This window comes from Odocoileus virginianus, chromosome 10, assembly GCF_023699985.2.
Source record: "Odocoileus virginianus isolate 20LAN1187 ecotype Illinois chromosome 10, Ovbor_1.2, whole genome shotgun sequence".
Classification (NCBI taxonomy): Eukaryota; Metazoa; Chordata; class Mammalia; order Artiodactyla; family Cervidae; genus Odocoileus; species Odocoileus virginianus.
The window spans coordinates 58,455,834-58,472,157 of record NC_069683.1 but is presented as its reverse complement, the minus strand read 5'-3'; the positions used below and the strand labels follow the sequence as shown (position 1 = coordinate 58,472,157).

Below are 16,324 nucleotides of genomic sequence, written 5' to 3'. Positions count from 1 at the left end.
TGTCCCTAGAGACAAGAGTGTTCATTTTGCTTTTTTCCTTTTCCTATTTTTGATTTTTAAAAAACACAGTTTTATTTCTCAGTCTTTCTTCTCCATTTATTTCATCAATCCTGGATAACTGACAAATTTATATGAAATTTCCTTTTCAAACTTCACCTTCTCTGCTGCATCCTTGGATTGCTGGCTTCTTGAAACTCCATCAAGAACATATTATTTAAAACCATTTGATGTTCATTGTGACATTTTGAGGACTGAATGCATTATTCATTGCTATAGTGATAAAAATTCAATGAAAAGTTTGCAGTTTTATAAGTCATATGATGAAAGTATTGCTATGCAGTGACAGAGGCAAAAGTGATCAAAAAGAAAAGGGGCCAGCCTTTAATATGTAATACAAAACATAAAATTCTGCTTGGAAGATTATGTTTGGTCCATTGCAAAATATGTTAGCTATAAAGTATTGGCCAACTCCCACCACCACCCCTTCCCCACAAAATGGTTCATTCTTGAGGCTGAAAAATTGCTTACTTCACAGAATATTTTTCTGCAACATATTTTTCAAGTAGAAGAGAGTAAAAACATAACAGATAGGGTTTCCCTGGTGGTTCAGTGGCAAAGAATCTGCCTGCCAGTTCAGGAGACACAGGTTCAAGAAGATCCCACATGCTGCGTAGCAACTAAGTCCATGGGTCACAACTGTTGAGTCTGCACTCTAGAGCCCAGGAGTCACAACAATTTACTCACACGCTTCGACTACTGAAGCACTCATGCCCTAGAACCCGTGTTCTGCAACAAGAGAAGTCACCACATTGAGAAGACCGAGCCCTGTGACTAGATAGAGGCGCCCACTCACCACAGCCGGAGAAAAGCCAGTGCAGCAACAAAGACCCAGCACAGCCAAAAATAAATAAAGTTGTTAAAAGAGAGAGAGACAATTCGGGGTGCAGGAAAATCTTTAGGGTGGCCAAAGGAGTAAGATTTATGATTTTTTTAAGTTATGATAAAACAATTTCTGTAATGTTTGTCTTTACAAGAAAAAATTTTCTCTTAAAAATACATAAACAATTCATTTTAAAGTGTCTACCTACTTTAATGGCTTCATACGATCATTAATCTCTCAAAGGCCCCAAAACACAAAGATACTTGCCCAGAAAGGGCAATTTCATCATTAACTGTCCTGGGTATAAATCCATGTTTCATATAATCTTTATAATCAGTTCTACTTTGGGGAAACTTGCTAGAGCTGATTAGGGGACCTTAGCTTTTACTTACATTATGACTGAGACCTCTTATTAGGAGCATCCATTTTGCCATTTTCTGTTGGTTATTTGTGCTTAGATTATGATCTTCATCTTCACTGTAGAGAATTTAGTTTTGTAACTCGTCCATTTGCAGAAATAGTTTTGGGCTTATATAAGCATTTACCATGGAATCATAAGTTATTTTATCTGCTTCTACTTCATTCTCCTCATATGTCAGCTACTGATAGTCACACCAAATCTACAGATTGGGAGTGAGGATTAAATCATGTAATATTTTAAAGCATTTATTAATACAGCAATGTCTAACATAGAGGAGGAGTCCAAACATGTTATACAATAATGCTAATGCTAATAATCAGTATCTCACATGTAATTGCATGCTCATCTGGTATTTATTTTAAAAAAACCTCAGAGAATTGAAAAACGTGTCTACACTCTGGAAAATATACACTGCCTTGCCCACCTCACTTCTGGTGCTCCCAATAAACCATGCAAACTAACCTCATTGCTTCCTCTCCTATAAGACAAAATTCAGCACTGTGTTATATTTTCTCTACTATAAATACATAATATCCCAAAAGGCTTTTCCTGCCTGCCAGGCACAAGAATCATGTCTTGCTTAAAGCAAAGCAGGGAGGGGACAGAGGCAGCCTCCCTGCCTGCAAACTCCCACTCTAACGTCTTCTTTTAGAGCACTTCTTAAAATCTCTGACATGTGACAATCAGACATGCAGATATAATGAAACCTCCAGTATACTAAATGTAAGTAGAGATTAACTTGATTTAGACAAAACTCTAGGTAGAATTCCAACATATTTTTCCAGATAACCTAAGCTGTGCACACTGCACATCAGAGGTCTGCACTTGAGCTTATGTCTCAAAGGATGGTCCTCAGACTAGTTGCATCAGAATCGCTGGAGTACTTGTAAAAACACCGAGGTCCATACCCCATTAGATATAATGACTCAGTAAAATCAATATATGTTTTAATAGTTTCTCCGAACCCCAGTGAATTATAGTGTCTGTTTCAAAATCTCTGGGGCCAGCACCCAACAATCTGCTTGCTTAACAAGCAATCTTGCTTCTAACCATTGAAGAAAATTATCAACATAGAGTTCTTTAAAAATCTGTTTCAGAGTAACAAACTGTCAAGGTTCTAATGTATTTTGAATTTTTATTTCAGATGAAATGTAATTTTATAAGGTTCAAGGGACCAAGAAGATACAGATGATACAGTGCTCAGATTATCAAATAATTAAAGAACCCATATGTGGGGAAATTAACAAGATGGCACCAGTCAGATTCTCTCATCCCACGCTCTCATGCCCTCTCACCCCATGTTCTGCAAACAGTGACTGCACGGCTATGTAACGGCTGAGGTCACATAGCACAGTGCTTGCACGTCATGAGGTACTCGCTTGGCCACAGGCTGCTTTGTTTGGGAAGCATACATAAGCTTCAGCTGAAAAGCCCTGGGGGCTGCTGCATTGAGGCTACATTGGAGGAGCACCATGGTTATTTATATGAGGCTATGGTACGGCCTCATTATGGCTATGTTATGGTTTTGTACGGCTGCTGCCACGGCTGCTGCATCAGCCAGGAGAGAGGCTGTGCTACGACTGCCATGCCAGCCAAGAGAGAGTAAATGTGCTGCTGTTCCCACGGCTCGCAAGTCTTCTCCCAGCCTCTTGGCTCAGGCTTTCCCTACCCTGGGTTCAGCGAACAGTGTGAACAGTTAAGACAACTGGCGTTATGAACAGGATCAATGACACACCATAAAATTATCTTAAAAAAATTCTAATTATTGACATTTCCACATCCCATTTTATAGATAGTGCAACTTAAACTTAAAAGACAAACTGTATAAGCTATTTAAGTAGGAAATGGTTTTTAAGACTGATTTACATTCATGTCTGTACTCTTATATGAATAAAAGGGCATAGTTTTATAAATTAAAACTTATCTATCTACAGCTACCTTTTTGTGAGGTATTAAATATTATATTTAACATACTTTATTATTTAATCCTAGAAAAAACAACCCTGGGAATAAATTTTATGTCCTCAATTTGACAAATATGGAATCTGAGGCTCAGCAAAGTTAAGTATCTTTCCCTAGATCACATAATTAGTAGTAGAAGCAGGACTCCAGCCCAAAGCTCTGCCTCTTTTTTAATTGCAATCATTATACTCAGGAACACCATTGCAGAGAAAATGTCTTTGATATTTTAAAGTCTATCCAAGAGTTATGATTCAAATATAAACATGATAAATGAAAAAATGTTTTATTTAAATGGTTGTATTTCTTAAGCAAACACATACAGAAATAATTTATATGGTATAACTTTAAACCTTCAATAAATATAGTGTACCCAGAATCTTATTTGAAAGCTTAGATGCTTTATTATTAATTTCCAAAAAAGACAAGCGGCATTAATTGTTTTGTTTTCTTTTGTTGTTTCAGTTTGTGTCATAAATGATTGGCTGTCACCATTTTCTCAACCAATTTGAAATCATAGCTTCAGGGACCATGTGGGTTACTAGAAAGTTAACTAGACCTAGAATTTAACTAGACCTTTCAAACATCTCTAAGAAAGCTGTTGACATTCTCAGAATGAGAAATTAATAATTAGCATTGATTATGGAACTCTTCATGAAATTTAAACATAATAGGAATAACTTTGAAAAATCATTTGAAACAAGAAACTTAGTGAAACTGAATTATTGAGGCAATAATAAAGGTAGACCATGATCTCAAGTTAAAATGTTTTCCATGCCTGTGAAAATAATTGCTTAGGGTTTATGAGTCTCTGACAGATTTCTTATGCTTCTATTACAAATTCCTCCATAGTTTTGAATGCTCTTCCAATTTATAGTCCAATGACTATAAATATTATCATGACAGTGGCTTCATGTTGCTGTTTATTGTAAAGTTGTGTCTGACTCTCTGTGACCCCATGAACTGTAGCCCACTAGGATCCTCTGTTCATGGGATTTCCCAGGCAAGAATACTGAAGTGGGTTGCCGTTCCTGACCCTAGGATATAACCCACATTTCCTGCATTGGCAGGCAGATTCTTTACCACTGAGCTACCTGGGAAGCCCAACATAATGTTAATTGATTTTAATCTAACCCAAGGAGATCGGGGTGGGTAAGGTAATTAAACAAGCCTTGGATGAGAGTTCAGGAAACAAAAGGAATTAGTGACAAATTGTTAAAGAAATGGGAATCTAGAACTTAAAGAACTATAGTAAGCTCATAGCCATATTCCTTTAATATAGCAGGTACTTGTGATCAGGAGATAGCAATAGTGGAAGCAGGAACTTGCAGAAACAAAAGAGATACCAACAATATTTGGAAGTCAGGAACATGCCTCAAAAGTTCCATAATCACCAAAGTCTTCTGGCTGACATGGAGGCGTTTAGGAGGTTCCACTTCAATGAAGTGATCCCAGATATTCTCCCATTTAGAGAACAAACAGAAATCTAAGTACTAAAATCAAATTAGGAGTAGTGAGCAACTGTTACCAAGCCATGGTAGCAAAAGGTTTCTCAGAAGCCAGCATAGTTTAATCCAAGAAAAATCAACTATAATTTGACCAAAGACAAAGAACTATAATAAGAAACAGGAAGATAACAAGGATTTAAGACTCAAGTCATAGAGCAGAGCAAAAGCAAATCTGACTGGGAACAAAAGATGTTGACACAATGGTCAGTACCAAAAATCTAAACTGGGCACCTGGTTCTGACCATTACTAGAGTAGCGGTGGGGAGCATATGAACGGACTCCCTGGGAGGACTGAAATCAGGACTAGTAAGTTATTTTGGTGATGGAGAATGATTGTTTATTTAAGGGCAGTTCAGTTTCTTGGGTTGTACTGAAGATGTCTATGGGAGGAGCTGAAAAGGAATGCTTCATTTACATTAGTTGTTGATGTAAATGCAGTGATGGAGGGCTGAAGCCATGGTGTCAAAATGAGTCAGATAAGAGAAGGCAAATGAATTATTTTAACCGTATGTTAAAGAGACGGGTAGGGAGAGGTTATCAGGCGTAATCACCAAATGGAAACACATTACAGTAAAGAGTTCACTTCTAGTACAATGCCATGCATTCTTGGTTGTGCCATTTTATAAAGCATGGCTTGGTCTCAAGATGATCTGGAACTGTCTTTAGTTCTTCTAGACAAGTCTATCGCAGAGATGGTGGTTGAAGCTATAAGTACCTAGGAATATTGAAAGTGGGGAAGTGGGTCAAACTAATAACTGAGGAACAGCTGAAAACCTTTGCTTAGTGTTCTAAACAAATGTTCATATTTGAATGATCATTTGCATTTCCTGAGTGAAAACTGTGCCTCAGGATACCATTTCCCCTAACTATACTTTTCTGTTAAAGTAGGGGTAAGACCCCATATATTGGTTTGGATAAAGTAAGGACATAGTGACATGAAAAAGAAAGTGAAGTCACTTCAGTTGTGTCCGACTCTTTGCGACCCCATGGTCTGCAGCCCGCCAGGCTCCATGGGATTCTCCAGGCAAGAATACTGGAGTGGGTGGTTTTTCCCTTCTCCAGGGGATTTTCCCAACCCAGGGATCGAACCCAGGTCTCCCATATTGCAAGAAGGAAAGACAAGAGGGTCCTCAACTCTTGGGGGAGCATGGGCAGACCTCGACATCAATGATCATGGCCAGCCCTGGACTGAGTAGAAGCAGCAAGTGCAGGGGCAGGCTCCAGTCTGGCCCTGGCTGGGCTATGAGCATCAACTACAGGAAAAGATGCACCCAGGAACAATGCAAAGCTATTATCCACGCCATGCAGGGCCACCCAGGACAGACAGGTCACAGTGAAGAGTTCTGACAAAACATGGTCCACTGGAGAAGGAAACTGCAACCCACTCCAATATTTTTGCCTTGAGAATTGACAACATGAAAAGGCAAAAAGATATGACACCAGAAGATGAGCCTCCCAAGTTGGAAGGTATCCAGTATGATACTGGGGAAGAGTGGAGGGCAGTTACTAACAGCTCCAGTAAGAATGAAGTAGCTGGGCCAAAGCAGGAATGATGCTCAGTTGTGGATATATCTGGTGGTAAAAGTAAAGTTCGATGTTGTCAAGAACAATATTACACTGGAAGCTGGAATGTTAGGTTCATGAATCAAGATAAACTAGACGTGGTCACAGAGGAGATAGCAAGATTGAACATTAACATCTTAGGAATCAGTGAACTAAAATGGACTGGAATGGGTGAATTTAATTCAGATGACCATTATATCTACTACTGTGGGCAAGAATCCCTTAGAAGAAATGGAATAGCTCTCACAGTCAACAAAAGAGTCAAAAATGCAGTACTTGGGTGCAACCTCAAAAACTGATATCAATTCTTTTCCAAGGCAAACCATTCAACACCACAGTAATCCAAGTCTATGCCACTGATGTTGAAAAAGCTGAAGTTGACTGGTTCTGTGAAGACCTACAAGACCTTCTAGAACTAACACCACAAAAAAGATGTCCTTTTTCTCACAGGGGATTGGAATGCAAATGTAGTAAGTCAAGAGATACCCAGAATAACAGGAAAACTTGGCCTTACCAGTACATAATTAAGCAGTACAAAAGGCTAACACAGTTTTGACAAGAGAACATGCCAGTCATAAAAAACAGCCCTTCCCACCAACACAAGAGATGACTCTACAAATGGACATCACCAGATGGTCAACATCAAAATCAGATTGATTTTGTTCTTTTCATCCAAATATGGAGAAGCCCTATACAGTGAGCAAAAACAAGACCAGGAGCTGACTGTGGCTCAGATCATGAGCTCCTTATTGCAAAATTCAGGCTTAAATTGAAGAAAGTAGGGAAAACGACTAGGCCATTCAGGTATGACCTAAATCAAATCCCTTATGATTATACAGTGGAGGTAATGAATAGATTCAAGGGGTTAGATCTGGTAGACAGAGTGCCTGAAGAACTATAAACAGAAGTTTGTTACATTGTACAGGAAAACCATTCCAAATGGGGGGAAAAAAATGTGAGCAGTCAAAGTGATTGTATGAGGAGACTTTACAAATAGCTGAGGAAAGAAGAGAAACATAAGGCAAGGGAGAAAGAAAAAGATACACCCAACTGAATGCAGAGTTCCAGAGACCAGCAAGGAGAGATAAGAAGTCCTTCTAGAACAATGCAAAGAAATAGAGGAAAATAGAATGGGAAAGACTAGCGATCTCTTCAACAAAACTGGAGATATCAAGGAAACGTTTCATTCAAGGATGGGGACAACAAAGGACAGAAATGGTGAGGACTTAACAAAGCAGAAGAGATTAAGAAGAAGGGTCAAGAATACACAGTTCAGTTCAGTTCAGTTCAGTCACTCAGTCGTGTCTGACTCTTTGCGACCCCTCCCTGTCCATCACAAAATCCCGGAGTTTACTCAAACTCATGTCCATCGAGTCAGTGATGCCATCCAGCCATCTCATCCTCTGTCGCCCTCTTCTCCTCCTGTCCCCAATCCCTCCCAGCATCAGGGTCTTTTCCAATGAGTCAACTCTTCGCATGAGGTGGCCAAAGTATTGGAGTTTCAGCTTCAGCATCAGTCCTTCCAATGAACACTCAGGACTAATCTCCTTCAGGATGGACTGGTTGGATCTCCTTGCAGTCTATGGGAGTCTCAAGAGTCTTCTCCAACACCACAGTTCAAAAGCATCAATTCTTTGGCACTCTGCTTTCTTCACAGTCCAACTCTCATATCCATACATGACCACTGGAAAAACCATAGCCTTGACGAGACGGACCTTTGTTGGCAAAGTAATGTCTCTGCTTTTTAATATGCTATCTAGCTTGGTCATAACTTTCCTTCCAAGGAGTAAGCATCTTTTAATTTCATGGCTGCAATCACCATCTGCAGTGATTTTGGAGCCCCCCAAAAATAAAGTCTGACACTGCTTCCACTGTTTATCCATCTATTTCCCATGAAGGGATGGGACCAGATGCCATGATATTAGTCTTCTGAATGTTGAGCTTTAAGCCAACTTTTTCACTCTCCTCTTTCACTTTCATCAAGAGGCTTTTTAGTTCCTCTTCACTTTCTGCCATAAGGGTGGTGTCATCTGCATATATGAGGTTATTGATATTTCTCCGGCAATCTTGATTCCATCTTGTGCTTCTTCCAGCCCAGCCTTTCTCATGATGTACTCTGCATATAAGTTAAATAAGCAGAGTGACAATATACCGCCTTGACATACTCCTTTTCCTATTTGGAACAAGTCTGTTGGTCCATGTCCAGTTCTAACTGTTGCTTCCTGACCTGCATATAGGTTTCTCAAGAGATGGGTCAGGTGGTCTGATTTTCCCATCTCTTTCAGAATTTTCCACAGTTTATTGCAATCCACACAGTCAAAGGCTTTGGTATAGTCAATAAAGCAAAAATAGATGTTTTTCTGGAACTCTCTTGCTTTTTTGATGATCCAGTCTAGCAACAGCTAAAAACAGGAGAAGCCACCAACAAGAAGAGTCAGGATCTCTTCAGCCACTGTTGGCAGGGCCTGCTTAAACCCCAGGGGAAGGTACAGAACTGCACATAGAAACTAAACATCAGTCCACCAGTGTTGCTTGAAAACAGTATATTCAGATAGCAGGACAGACTTGTAAGTGACATGAAAGAAACATAAGGTACCAAAGTCATCACAAAACAGTGACAAAAGGAAGAGAGATCCAACAGCAGGTAAACCTTAGAATTCCCAGCAGGCATCTTCACCAGGAAGTCCCTTCCTGACCCAGGGATCAAACCCCTGTCTCCAGCATCTCCTGCATTGGTATTCAGGTTCTTTACCACTAGTGCCACCTGAAGCCACACCAGGAGGTAAAAGGCTTTAAGAGTTTACAAGCAAAGTGCTCTCCTTTGGAGAACTCCTAAAAGCAAAGCAGGGTCTCCCTTCTCATAGAAAGCAAATTTGTTCCCAGGACATGGGTTCAGAAGTAGTGGACAGGAAGTACTTTCAAAGCACTCCCAGACTAAACCTGAAACTGAGCAGCAGGTAGGAGCCTTACAGAGGCTTTCAAATCCCTGTTGGGGGGAAGCAGCTGGGGCAACAGCTGCTTTGGGTCTAGAGGTGCACTCAAAAGGCTCCCACTGCGAGAACAAGCCAAGCCTTCAGGTCACAGAGATGGAGGGAGGCATCTGATTTATACCTCTTAGAGTGGTCAGGTAGGCCCCATCTCCTGGTTTCTTTCAACTATTCAAATTTTACATCATTAATTCAATTTTTCTTAATCAAGTTACAAACTCTTTGAAGCCCACAGCTTATACTTCTGTATCTTACACTCTAGCATCCAGGATTAAGTACTGCACATAAGCAGTACTAATATATATTTGCTGACTCATTCTACTGCTGATTTAAAGGCAGCATGGTACAACAGAGAAGCACCCTGCATAGAAGCACAAGTATTTATTTATTTTTTTGGTGGAGGTACTTTTTTTTTTTTTCCATTTATTTTTATTAGTTGGAGGCTAATTACTTTACATCATTACAGTAGTTTTTGTCATACATTGAAATGAATTAGCCATGGATTTACATGTATTCCCCATCCTGGTCCCCCCTCCCACCTCCCTCTCCACCCCATCCCTCTGGGTCTTCCCAGTGCACCAGGCCCGAGCACTTGTCTCATGCACCCAACCTGGGCTGGTGATCTGTTTCACCCTAGATAATATACATGTTTCGATGCTGTTCTCTTGAAACATCCCACCCTCGCCTTCTCCCAGAGTCCACAAGTCTGTTCTATACATCTGAGTCTCTTTTTCTGTTTTGCATATAGGGTTATCATTACCATCTTTCTAAATTCCATATATATGTGTTAGTATACTGTAATGGTCTTTATCTTTCTGGCTTACTTCACTCTGTATAATGGGCTCCAGTTTCATCCATCTCATTAGAACTGATTCAAATGAATTCTTTTTAATGGCTGAGTAATATTCCATGGTGTATATGTACCACAGCTTCCTCATCCATTCGTCTGCTGATGGGCATCTGGGTTGCTTCCATGTCCTGGCTATTATAAACAGGAAGCACAAGTATTTAATTCTGGCAAATCTTGTCACTTTTCTGCATTTCAGTTCTTTCTGCCCCTTCATGAATATGCAGGTACTATAAGCTTAAAACTTCCCCAGTTTTGTTGTTCAGAGAGACCCTGCTTTGGGAAGATCCCTGGTGTTCTCCCTACTTGCTACAAGTAATAATAAATATTTCCTTCTCCTAATCTTTGGCTTAGTTGTGTCTTTTGGCTTGAAACCTAACAATAGGTGAACCCAGTTTGGGGTAACATTATTAATTTTTAATCTATGTTCCTTCGTGGCTTATGGTTTCTTAAACATGCCTCAGGTAGTCATCATGCACAATGGGAGTAGGAAGAGGAAAAGGACACTGGTCCATGACCACTTTATTGAGAGCAGATTCACTTTTGTTGGTTTTACATTTTGGAGTTCAGAGTTGAAGTTACATTTGTAAGAATGTTGTTGAACCCAAGTTCAACAACCCTTGAGGCCAAACAAACCAAAATTTCAGAATCTGGAGCAGAGAAAGCCTTATTGCAAGTGCCAATAAATCAAGGATATTGGAGAGATGGGTGGGTGCTCATGGTCTAATGACCCAAAATTTTCATGATTGAGTTCTTACAGGCAAAATTTCAGGTGAAGTCTGACCTTCCTCTGAGTGACGGGTGGTAAGGTAATGGGGGTGTTCCAGAAATCCCATTCACAGCCTCTGGTTCCAACCAGTCTGGGGTTCTTGTGCTTATGCTCAGCCTGAAGTTATCATCCTCCACGTGGGTGGGGGCCTTAGTTCCTATAGGAGAACTCAGAAGTGTATCAGGTTGTCATGTATATCCCTTGAGGAGGAACCAGGACCCTGCCTGATGGCTGCACTATTTTTCTTGACTGCCTTTCCTTTGTTTCTATAATCCCTTAAACCCCTTACTCCCCTAACTCATAACTGTTTGAATCTGCCTTTGGAACTCAAGGAAGCTCTAAGAGGCTGAAACATTCCTACAAACAAGAAACAGGAGACATGGAAAGCCTTTTTAAAAAAAAATCTGGGTGGGCTCTGCTGGGTCCTGCTTGGTTTCAAGAGTTCTGTGACTAAATTTTTTTGAGTCACCTGACTCAATTATTTCGAAGGTCTTTTTTGCTTTAACATGATTTTGTAATTTCATAGACATTAGGTGGGAAGAGTCTTATTAATTGAAGTCCATCCTAATGCAAGAACTGTGCTTCCCTTTACCCTCACGTTACATTTTTGCAGAGGTGAAATAGACAGCTGTGTTGTTTGCATCTAACCACATACCTCTTTCACACCCTTCAGTTCATTCATTTCAAATGTGTGACAACCTCCCTTCCCTCCAGCCTGATTAGTGTTCTAACTTTTAGGAGATTTATCTGAGACACCTCTATCTCTGCTAAACTTAGATACATCTCTGATTCTTTTGGTTTTACCCTTTCGATGATGTTTTTACCTCTTACTTCTTACTACTACTTCTTTGCTGGCATAATGTTTTGTTTTGTTTTTTTCACCCCTCTGCCTATTTACACCCGAGGATTCTCAAAACCACTAAGAAATTTATGTGAGTGCTATCTGTAGACTAAGCCTCAGCAATGGAGAAGGAAAAATGATACAGGAAGAAGAAATGGAAAATACAATAGAAAATAAGGAAAGCAAGAGGAGTGATAGAAGAAGGAGGTATGTATGGTCTCTATGTAACCAAGCAGGACCTTATGTGGGCTTGCTGGGACAGACGCTTCCTTCCATGTCCTCTGCCTGCCTCTTGTTGTAGAAAAGCTACAGTCTCCCAGTCTTCCCCTGACATACAAAAGCCTGTCTCACCAATTATTGGTTGACAGTGCTACTGAAGAGTGAGTTCTTGTCTCATCACAGGAAGGATTCAGAGACAAAACTTGGAGGTCAAGAAAACAAAACAAGGATTTATTAAGCTCTTTATTACACTCAAAAGGGAAGAGTGGGCAGACTCACGTGAGTAGCTACCATGAGCTTCTTTGGCAAGCTACTTATATGGGGGTGTAAAAATGAATGGGCAGGATATTCATTGGGAAGGGATGGTTTGGGGGTCATATTTCTTGATTTTCATCCCAGCTCTATCTTCCCAAAGGGAGGAAGGATTTTTGTCCTTATTTACCCTTGGACAGCAAAGGAGATCAAACCAACCAATCCCAAAGGAAATCAACCCTGAATATTCATTGGAAGGACTGATGCTGGAGCTGATGCTCCACCTGATGTGGAGAGCTGACTCATTGGAAAAGACCCTAATGCTGGGAAAGATTGAAGGCAAAAGGAGAAGGGGGTAGCAGAGGATGAGCTAGTTAGATAGCATCTAACTAGGTAGTCTAGTTAGATAGACTCATTGGACATCAATTTGAGCAAACTCTCTGAGATAGTGAAGGAGAGGGAAGCCTGGCAAGTTGCAGTCCATGAGGTCACAAAGAGTCGGACATGACTTAATGACTGAAGAACAACAACAAAAGCCTTGATCAGAAGTGTGATAGCACCAGTGCATGATGGGTAGTACTTATCTGCAAGGCTAATTCCATTTTAACGAGAGAATAAGCAAAAGGTTACATTAAGATGCTGAAAATTCCTGCATTTTCCCACCTATCTTTGTCTACCTCCAGGACATCTATCTCCTCAAGGTATATGGTTTCCTGTCAGTCCAAGCTTTCTGCTTTTCTTTGTTTACCAAAAGACTCCTGTTGCTTACAAGATGTATGGTCTCCTGCCATTTAGCCTGGCCCCCTTTCTCTGCTCTTATTTAATGATTGTTGTCTGTTGTTTTAGCTGCTAATTCATGTCTGACTCTTTTGTGACCCCTCAGACTGTACTCATCAGGCTGCTCTGTCCATGGGATTTCCCAGGCAAAAACACATGAGTGGGTTGCCATTTCCTTCTCCAGGGGATCTTCCTGACGCAGGGATCAAACATGCATCTCCTGCATTGGCAAGCAAATTCTTTACCACTGAGCCACCTGGGAAGCCCAAATTTAGCTATATATCTATTCTAATATAAGGATGTGAATGTAGCAACTGGGTAATGAGAACTGGTAACAATTTAAATACAAGTTAACTACATGGCAGTCACAGAACCTTTCATTCCTTTCTGAAACACATAGATAACAGTACCTGATGCACATTTCCTAAATTGTTTTACAGATACAAAAACCCCATGAAATGGAAGTTAACTATTTGATGACCAGGAGCACAAAACAGCCCGTAGACATACACGAGCCCCAAAACTGCTAATGTTAGCCCTTATGACATGGCCCTGTTATATCACCATCAACCAGTCAGAATTGTACATGATCTGATTACATAGCTTGGGAACCCCCCACCCCCGTCACCTTGCCTTTAAATATGCATCCCTTAAACCCCTCAAGGAGTTCGGATATTTTGAGCATTAGCTGCCCTGGACTCCCTGTCTACCACTTTACAATAAATGCTGTACTTTCTTTCACCACAATTCAGTCTCAGACTGACTTTACTGTGCATGGGTGAGAGAATGCAACATCTTGGTTTACAGTGATATTTATTCGTTTCTTCTGCTTCTCTAAAACATATTGCCATTAAATATGGCATTGTTTTGGCTAACAACTTTAAAAAACTTGCACATTTTATTTCATCTCATCAAATAGCAGTCAACTAGTATGATTTTGAAAGACAATATTACATAGTAGGTCACATGTGGACTCAATAGATAAATGACCTAGAATCTTGCCAGCTCTAACCTTGATCTCTTTCTACTTCAGGTTCTTTAATATGGGATAAAAATAGACCTCACCTTCATGACTGTCATGATGATGAAAGAAGATGATACAAGTAAAGTGTTCTGATTAAGTCCTGGCACAAAGAAAGAACCTTATTCTAAAAAAATGTTTTGCTTTACAGCTTTGCCCCCAACTTTTCCTAACACATCATGTACCTTTGTAAATGCATTGGCCCAGTCTCTCGTGGCCTTACCATGCCTACCACAGCCTAATGTTAATGGTAAACAATAGCAACCATTGCTTCTCTCTGTGGAATGGCTATTACTCTTGCTGTTTTGCTAGAAAAATACTAGTTTCACTCAGGCAAAGAAAGGCGGTAACCACATCATAATATATCCACAATAAGCCTGTTTAGGAGGTTTAGCCTTGGGCAACAAACAAATTTTATAATTTTATTGCAAGAATATAAAAAATAAGTGAGTTACAGTTCATGCTTTTACATAACTTGGCTTATCTCCTATGTGTTTGCCTCTTAATCAGCTGTGCACTTTAGAATCACCTGGGAGTTTTTAAAAACAATATATACCTGGGCTCTGTCCCTAAAGGATTCTGATTTACTAGGCCTAGGTGATGTTCTGGCATGTTTATTTGGAATTGTTTACCTAAGTGATTCTGATGTAAAACTAGTGTTCCAAGTATTCCTGGCCCATTGCCTTCCATTCAACAAAAGCAATTTCAACTACTGGAGTGAAAAAAATCAACCACAATTGTTATGGCCTTTCCATATAAGTAGGTATACTAGTGATTTCTTAACAAATTATCCAATCACAGAAGTAAATGTCTATAGTTTAAGTTTATAATGATGAAATTATGAATTATGTTCCATTTGGATTGAGCCACCGACAACTCTTCGGGTGAGGTTTTCTGCCATTTTAATGAGTAAAAAACGGAGCCTTTGTGAATAAGATGGTGGCTCCATCAAACCACCTGTAGGCTCCAGTGCTGGGAAGCCTCAGACCAAACATTCAATCAGACTAGAACACAGCCCCATTCATGAGCAGAAAGACTGCTTCAAGTCTCCATGAATAAACAACTGCTTGATAAAAAACACAGACTCAGACACAGCCCTACTCACTAGAAGGACAAGACCCAGATCCACCCCGCAGAGAGTGGGTGTAAGTCTCTCACATGAGGAAGCTTGCACAAGTCTCTAGACAGCCTCATTGACCAGGGGGCAGGGAGCAAGAAGCTAGAAGAACTACAACCCTGAAGCTTGTGGAATGGAATATGCAAACACAGAAAGCTAGATAAAATGAGATGGCAGAAGAATATGTCCCAGATGAGGGCACAAGATAAAAACCCCAGAACAGTGTTGTATGAAAGGAGAGAAAGTTAGCATCCCCCTTGATGAGAATGGAAGAGGCTCTCAGACCTGACAACATGCATATGGTCAAGGCATTGCCTCCTACTTTGTGGCAGCTAAGCACTGTTTTTTTTACAAATATACAATGGAGAAAAGACAGTCTCTTTAACAAACGGTACTGGGAAAACTGGTCAACCACATGTAAAAGAAAGAAACTAGAACACTTTCTAACACTATACATAAAAATAAAATCAAAACGGATTAAGGTCTAAATGTAACACCAGACACTATTAAACCCTTAGAAGAAAACAGGCAGAACACTCTCTGACATAAATCACAGCAAGATCCTCTATGATCCACCTCCCAGAGTAGTGGAAATAAAAACAAAAATAAACAAGTGGGACCCTAATTAAACTTTAATTAAATCAATTAGCTAAAGGAAATCAGTCCAGAATATTCATTGAAAGGACTGACACTGAAGCTGAAACTCCAATACTATGGCCACTGATGTGAACAACTGACTCATTGGAAAAGACACTGATGTTGGAACAGATAGAAGGCAGGAGGAAAAAGGGACACCAGAGGATGAGATGGTTGGATGGCATCAATGACTTGATGGACTTGAGTTGGAGCAAGCTTCAGAAGTTGGTGATGGACAGGGAAGCCTGGCATACTGCAGTCCATGGGGTTGCAGAGTTGGACACAACTGAGCGATTGAACTGAACTGAACTGGATTGAATTAAATTTAAAAGATTTTGCACAATGAAGGTAACTATAAACAAGGCAAAAAGGCAGTCTTCAGAATGGGAGAAAATAATAGCCAACGAAACAACTGACAAAGAATTAATCTCCAAAATATAAAAGTAGCTCATGCAACTCAATACCAGAAAAATGAACACCCAAGCAAAAAGTTGGCCAAAAAACTAAACAGACATTTCTCCAAATAA

General features: G+C 40.0%; 1 non-coding gene across 1 annotated transcript; it reads left to right on the top strand.

The window, feature by feature from the left end:
- The first annotated feature begins 15,383 nt into the window (after positions 1–15,383).
- On the top strand, positions 15,384–15,509 carry LOC139037264 (U6atac minor spliceosomal RNA). Its single transcript, XR_011490094.1, has one exon. It is a non-coding gene; the product is annotated as a U6atac minor spliceosomal RNA (small nuclear RNA).
- Positions 15,510–16,324: the final 815 nt, after the last annotated feature.